Source organism: Rhinatrema bivittatum, chromosome 2 (genome assembly GCF_901001135.1).
Source record: "Rhinatrema bivittatum chromosome 2, aRhiBiv1.1, whole genome shotgun sequence".
NCBI lineage: Eukaryota > Metazoa > Chordata > Amphibia > Gymnophiona > Rhinatrematidae > Rhinatrema > Rhinatrema bivittatum.
This window is the reverse complement of record NC_042616.1, coordinates 808,171,203-808,179,226: the sequence shown is the minus strand read 5'-3', so window position 1 is coordinate 808,179,226 and position 8,024 is coordinate 808,171,203.

The following is an 8,024-nucleotide window of genomic DNA, read 5'->3' as shown; positions in this document are numbered from 1 at the left end:
GCTAAGGGATCCTCTGTGCTTATCCAGACTTTACCCCTCACTACCCCACAGCTAAGGATCCTCATGCTTATCCCAGACTTTACCTCTCTCCCCCCACAGCTAAGGATCCTCTGTGCTTATCCCAGGCTTTACCCCTCACTCCCCCACAGCTAAGGATCCTCTGTGCTACCCCATGCTTTACCCCTCACTCCCCCACAGCTAAGGATCCTCTGTGCTTATCCCAGGCTTAACCCAACTTCCACCCACAGCTAAGGATCCTCTGTGCTTATCCCAGGCTTACCCCTCACTCCCCCACAGCTAAGGATCCTCTGTGCTTATCCCAGGCTTTACCTCTCACTTCCCTCACAGCTAAGGATCCTCTGTGCTTATCCCAGCTTTACCCCTCAACTCCCCCACAGCTAAGGATCCTCTGTGCTTATCCCAGGCTTACCCCTCACTCCCCCACAGCTAAGGATCCTCTGTGCTTATCCCAGGCTTTACCCCTCACTCCCCCACAGCTAAGGATCCTCTGTGCTTATCCCAGGCTTTACCCCCTCACAGCTAAGGATCCTCTGTGCTTATCCCAGGCTTTACCCCTCACTCCCCCCACAGCTAAGGATCCTCTGTGCTTATCCAGGCTTTACCCCTCACTCCCCCACAGCTAAGGATCCTCTTGTGCTTATCCCAGGCTTTACCCCTCACCTCCCCTCACAGCTAAGGACCTCTGTGCTTATCTCAGGCTTTACCCCCACTCCCTCACAGCTAAGGATCCTCTGTGCTTATCCCAGGCTTTACCCCCTCACTACCTCACAGCTAAGGATCCTCTGTGCTTATCCAGGCTTTACCCCTACTCCCCCACAGCTAAGGATCCTCTGTGCTTATCCCAGGCTTTACCCCTCACTCCCTCACAGCTAAGGATCCTCTGTGCTTATCCCAGGCTTACCCCTCACTTCCTCACAGCTAAGGATCCTCTGTGCTTATCCCAGGCTTTACCCCTCACCTCCCTCACAGCTAAGGATCCTCTGTGCTTATCCCAGGCTTTACCCCTCACTCCCTCACAGCTAAGGATTCCTCTGTGCGTATCCCAGCTTTAACCCTCACAGCTAAGGATCCTCTGTTGCGTATCCCAGGCTTTACCCCTCACTCCCTCACAGCTAAGGATCCTCTGTTCTTATCCCAGGCTTTACCATCTCACTCCCCCACAAGCTAAGGGATCCTCTGTGCTTATCCCAGACTTTACCCTCACTACCCAAAGCTAAGGATCCTCTGTGCTTATCCCAGGCTTTACTCCTCACTCCCTCACAGCTAAGGATCCTCTGTGCTTATCCCAGGCTTTACCTCTCACTCCCCCACAGCTAAGGGATCCTCTGTGCTTATCCCAGACTTTACCCTCACTACCCCACAGCTAAGGATCCTCTGTGCTTATCCCAGGCTTTACCCTCACTCCCTCACAGCTAAGGATCCTCTGTGCTTATCCCAGACATTACCCCTCACTCCCCCACAGCTAAGAATCCTCTGTGCTTATCCCAGGCTTTACCCCTCACTCCCCCACAGCTAAGGATCCTCTGTGCTTAATCCCAGGCTTTCCCCTCACTCCCCCACAGCTAAGGATCCTCTGTGCTTATCCCAGACATTACCCATCCCCCTCCCCCACAGCTAAGAATCCTCTGTGCTTATCCCAGGCTTTAACCCCTCACTCCCCCCACAGCTAAGATCCTCTGTGCTTATCCCAGGCTTTACCCTCACTCCCTCACAGCTAAGGATCCTCTGTGCGTATCCCACGCTTTACCCCTCACTCCCTCACAGCTAAGGATCCTTCTGTTCTTATCCCAGGCTTTACCCTCTCACTCCTCCACAGCTAAGGGATCCTCTGTGCTTATCCCAGACTTTACCCCCTCACTACCCCACAGCTAAGGATCCTCAGTGCTTATCCCAGACTTTACCTCTCTCCCCCCACAGCTAAGGATCCTCTGTGCTTATCCCAGGCTTTACCCCTCACTCCCCCACAGCTAAGGATCCTCTGTGCTTATCCCATGCTTTACCCCTCACTCCCCCCAGCAGCTAAGGATCCTCTGTGCTTATCCCAGGCTTAACCCAACTCCCCCACAGCTAAGGATCCTCTGTGCTTATCCCAGGCTTTACCCCTCACTCCCCCACAGCTAAGGATCCTCTGTGCTTATCCCAGGCTTTTACCTCTCACCTCCCTCACAGCTAAGGATCCTCTGTGCTTATCCCAGGCTTTACCCCTCACTCCCCCACAGCTAAGGATCCTCTGTGCTTATCCAGGCTTTACCCCTCACAGCTAAGGATCCTCTGTGCTTATCCCAGGCTTTACCCCTCACTCCCCCACAGCTAAGGATCCTCTGTGCTTATCCCAGGCTTTACCCCTCACTCCCCCACAGCTAAGGATCCTCTGTGCTTATCCCAGGCTTTACCCCTCACTCCCCCACAGCTAAGGATCCTCTGTGCTTATCCCAGGCTTTACCCCTCACTCCCTCACAGCTAAGGACCCTCTGTGCTTATCTCAGGCTTTACCCCTCACTCCCCCACAGCTAAGGATCCTCTGTGCTTATCCCAGGCTTTACCCCTCACTCCCCCACAGCTAAGGATCCCTCTGTGCTTATCCCAGGCTTTACCCCTCACTCCCCCCACAGCTAAGGATCCTCTGTGCTTATCCCAGGCTTTACCCCTCACTCCCCCACAGCTAAGGATCCTCTGTGCTTATCCCAGGCTTTACCCCTCACTCCCCCACAGCTAAGGATCCTCTGTGCTTATCCCAGGCTTTACCCCTCACTCCCTCACAGCTAAGGATCCTCTGTGCTTATCCCAGGCTTTACCCCTCACTCCCTCACAGCTAAGGATCCTCTGTGCTTATCCCAGGCTTTACCCTTCACAGCTAAGAATCCTCTGTGCTTATCCCAGGCTTTACCCCTCACTCCCCCACAGCTAAGGATCCTCTGTGCTTATCCCAGGCTTTACCCCTCACTCCCTCACAGCTAAGGATCCTCTGTGCTTATCCCAGGCTTTACCCCTCACTCCCTCACAGCTAAGGATCCTCTGTGCGTATCCCAGGCTTTACCCCTCACTCCCTCACAGCTAAGGATCCTCTGTTCTTATCCCAGGCTTTACCTCTCACTCCCCCACAGCTAAGGGATCCTCTGTGCTTATCCCAGACTTTACCCCTCACTACCCCACAGCTAAGGATCCTCTGTGCTTATCCCAGGCTTTACCCCTCACTCCCTCACAGCTAAGGATCCTCTGTGCTTATCCCAGACATTACCCCTCACTCCCCCACAGCTAAGAATCCTCTGTGCTTATCCCAGGCTTTACCCCTCACTCCCTCACAGCTAAGGATCCTCTGTGCGTATCCCACGCTTTACCCCTCACTCCCTCACAGCTAAGGATCCTCTGTTCTTATCCCAGGCTTTACCTCTCACTCCCCCACAGCTAAGGGATCCTCTGTGCTTATCCCCAGACTTTACCCCTCACTACCCCCACAGCTAAGGATCCTCAGTGCTTATCCCAGACTTTACCTCTCTCCCCCACAGCTAAGGATCCTCTGTGCTTATCCCAGGCTTTACCCCTCACTCCCCCCACAGCTAAGGATCCTCTGTGCTTATCCCATGCTTTACCCCTCACTCCCCCACAGCTAAGGATCCTCTGTGCTTATCCCAGGCTTAACCCAACTCCCCCACAGCTAAGGATCCTCTGTGCTTATCCCAGGCTTTACCCCTCACTCCCCCACAGCTAAGGATCCTCTGTGCTTATCCCAGGCTTTACCTCTCACTCCCTCACAGCTAAGGATCCTCTGTGCTTATCCCAGGCTTTACCCCTCCCTCCCCCACAGCTAAGGATCCTCTGTGCTTATCCCAGGCTTTACCCCTCACTCCCCCACAGCTAAGGATCCTCTGTGCTTATCCCAGGCTTTACCTCTCACTCCCTCACAGCTAAGGATCCTCTGTGCTTATCCCAGGCTTTACCCCTCCCTCCCCACAGCTAAGTATCCTCTGTACTTATCCCAGGCTTTACCCCTCACAGCTAAGGATCCTCTGTGCTTATCCCAGGCTTTACCCCTCACTCCCCCACAGCTAAGGATCCTCTGTGCTTATCCCAGGCTTTACCCCTCACTCCCCCACAGCTAAGGATCCTCTGTGCTTATCCCAGGCTTTACCCCTCACTCCCTCACAGCTAAGGACCCTCTGTGCTTATCTCAGGCTTTACCCCCCTCACTCCCCCACAGCTAAGGATCCTCTGTGCTTATCCCAGGCTTTACCCCCTCACAGCTAAGGATCCTCTGTGCTTATCCCAGGCTTTACCCCTCACTCCCCCACAGCTAAGGATCCTCTGTGCTTATCCCAGGCTTTACCCCTCACTCCCCCACAGCTAAGGATCCTCTGTGCTTATCCCAGGCTTTACCCCTCACTCCCCCACAGCTAAGGATCCTCTGTGCTTATCCCAGGCTTTACCCCTCACCTCCCCCCACAGCTAAGGATCCTCTGTGCTTATCCCAGGCTTTACCCCTCACTCCCCCACAGCTAAGGATCCTCTGTGCTTATCCCAGGCTTCACTTTGCAACTGACAGTCTGTGCTATGTATTTGTCACCTGTTCTTTGAAGAGATGTTTTCTAATGTTACTCTTGCTTTACCTCTTTGTTACTGAAATGTCTCTTGTGCATCATATTCTTGAGATATCTGAATGTGTCTCGCCTCTTCTTGGGTATACATATTTTGTTGGGCTTTTGAGGCAGACCCTGCATTGCTTTAGTTGCTCTTATAGGGCTTAATTTGTAGACATGAGGGCAGTGGAAGTGGAGGGCAGTGAGATGGGCAGGGTTAGGGCCCGATGTAAGTCTCTCACACCCTCTTCACATTGTCGATGAGCTCTGGCAGGTGAGGGAGGGCTGAGGGCTGGTGCTGTAAGATCACTGGGGTAAGGTGAATAGAGGACGGGGCTCTCTCTAACCCCCTCCCCCTCGGTAATCTTGATCCTCCATCCCTTCCCATAACTTCCCCAGTGGTCCTAAAGCCCTTAAGTCTAACCTCCTATATCTGGTGATCCTTAAACCCTTCTTTCTAAAAAAAAAAAAAAAAAAAAATCCCCCTCTGCAGCCATTGAAGTGCAGGCCTCCTCTTCCAGCCAGAATCTACAGGCTCACCTTTGCTTTGCTGGATGGAGCAGACAAGTCAGCACTGTCCTCAGTCATCTTGGACAGGTTGTGGGACATTCTTTTTGCCTTCTTGGAGGTGGAATGGAGCAATGCCACATGCTCTCTTCACGCACACTCTTCTCTCTCCCTCCCCTTCCACCACACCCAGTCCTTTCTCCACCCCCTCCACTTACAAACTACCCCCACGATGACCATCTCCTACTCCCTCTTCCCCCCTCTCTCACCCACAACCCATAGCCGCTCCAATTTCTTCACTCACTCGTTTCCTCCCACCTGTCCTCACTCCCTCTCTTTTCCCTCCCTCTGATCCCTTCACTCCCCTCTTGGGCCTTTTCACCCTCAGCAGTGTGGTCACCAGCAGCAGAGATGGCAGGGCCTGGGACTTAGAGTATAATAAGTAGGAAAGCCAATGAACCCAGGCCCCCAGGAGTGTCAGAAGGGTTCAGCTTGCTTCTTCTGAAGGAGAAGAGGTGGGGGGAGGTGAAGGGGCTGGATTAGGGAGCAGAGTAGCTGTTCTCTGTGTGCTCCAGCCTCACTTCCTCCCCTTCTCTTCCCTGCAGGAGGGGAGGGGCTGGAGAAGAAACTCTACTGCTGCTCTGCTTCTTAAGCCTGAAAGGAACTTCAGTTCTCCCACAAATGAAGCCCTCTGCTCTTCCATGCGAAGGAAAATTGGTTCTTACCTGCTAATTTTCGTTCCTCTAGTAACCACAGATCAGTCCAGACTCCTGGTTTTTCCCTTCCTGCCAGCAGATGGAGACAGAGAAAGTATCACCGAATCTGTTCATAACCCAGGGTGGCACCTGCAGTCCCTCTGTATTGACCTGTACCCAAGCCAAGATGACAGCAACCACCATAAATTTCTAAGCAGCTTCTAAGCAAACTCTCTCCCCTCCAATGAGCTGGAAGAAGGTGAAGTTGCACAAAGACAATGGAAAAATCATTTCCCAAATTTAACATAAGCAATCAGCATTGAAAACTTCCAACAACTCCATACTATATAAAAAGCAACAGTACAAGCGGCAGACTTCCCCCCCCCCCCCCCCCCCCCCCAAGTAAATGGGCAGGTCTCGGGACTGATCCATGGTACTACAGGAATGAAAATTAGCAGGTAAGAATCAATTTTCCTTTCCCTGTACGTACCCAGATCATTCCAGACTCCTGGGATGTACCTAAGCTCCCCTTAACTTGGATGAGACATGGAGAGTTCTGTTCGTACAACACTCTCACTAAAGCACATGGAAGACTGAGCCCCAACATCCAAGCAATAATGTCTAGCAAAAGTGGGCAATGACTTCCCAGTAGCCCCCCAGAAATTTCACGTGCAGACACCTGCTGTGACTCAGCCGAGGAAGTCACCTGAGAACACGTCAAGTGTGCCCCTAAACCTTGCGACAGCAGGCACCTTTAGAAATGTAAGTCAACTCGATCACTTCCTTCCTTGTAGCCTTAGATGACTTATTTTCCTTCTTTGGACCAGTCCACAGTACAGAGAGTGATGCGATCTATGGAAATCATAATTGACCTTTAGATACCTCAATAATGCATGCCTCCGGTCTAAGAGCCTAAGCTCCCCCACATGAAGCGTAGAGGAATCCAAATCCATAAAAGCTGGAAACTCTACTGTCTAACTAAGATGGAATGCTGAAACTACCTCAGGCAGAAAAGAAGGCATCAAGCATAAAGATACCCCCGACTCAGACATCTGTAGGAAGGGATCTCGACAATGCAGTGCCTGGAGCTCCAAAATTCTCCTAGCTGAACAAATGACTCTTAAAGTGGTTTTCTTGGTGATTAAGTCCTTAACTGTAGCTCTCTTTACTGGTTCAAACCAAGCCTCTTATAATCCTCTAAGGACTAGTTTCAGATTCCAAGATGGACAAATGTTCTGCACCTGAGGATGCAACTTTTTAGCTCCCTGAAGGAACCATAGAACATCCAGATATGCAGATAGAGGATGTTCTATGCACCTTACCCTGGAGATAACCCAGTGTCATTATCTGGACACGTAGAGAGTTAAAGACCAGTCCTTTGACCAGAACCTTTCTGTAGAAAAGCCAAAATATGTGACACCGTAGCCTGAACAGACTGAGGTTGCTTCTGTCAGTAGCAGAGCAGGACTCGAAAAGCCTCCAAATTCGCACATTCGTCAAGGATGTAGAAGGTGGAAATAACCGCTTCAGAATATCCCCTCCAATTCAGTTGTCTCCTCTCAGAAGTGAAACTGTGAGACAGAAATGATCCGCCTGTCCCAAAAATATTGGGCCCTGGTGGAAAACAGACAACTGCTGTCCTAACCTCAGGGGCCCATCTTTGGCCATGTTGATCAAATCTGGGAAGCATGGTCTATGTGGCTACTCTGGAACTACCAGGATCACGTTTCCTGGATGTTTCTCTATTCGCCGTAATCCCTTGTCTACCAGAGGCCATGGGAGGGAAGACAAAGAAGAATCCCTTGAGTCCACGGCAGCACCAGAGTTCTGATTCCTTTGTACCATGTTCTGTTCAGGGGCTGTAAAAACCGTGACACCTTGGTATTCTTTTTGGTCAGGATATCCATCTTCTGTGAATGAGACACATCGCTGCCTCTGACAGCTCCCATTCCCTGGGGTCTAACTTTCTCTGACTGATAAAATCTGCCTGAATGATGTTCAATCTGGCGATGTGAGACGTTGCCAACCGCTCCAAGTGCTGTTCTGCCCAAAGAATGAACTCCCAGGCCTCTCGAGCTGCTGCCTGATTCTTGGTTCCGCCTTGATGGTTGATGTAGTCCACCGTCATCGTATTGTCTGTTAGGATCCTTACTGGATAGCCACGTAACCTTGGCAGATAGGCAAGCAACGCAAAATGCACCACTCTCATCTCTAACTGATTGATAGG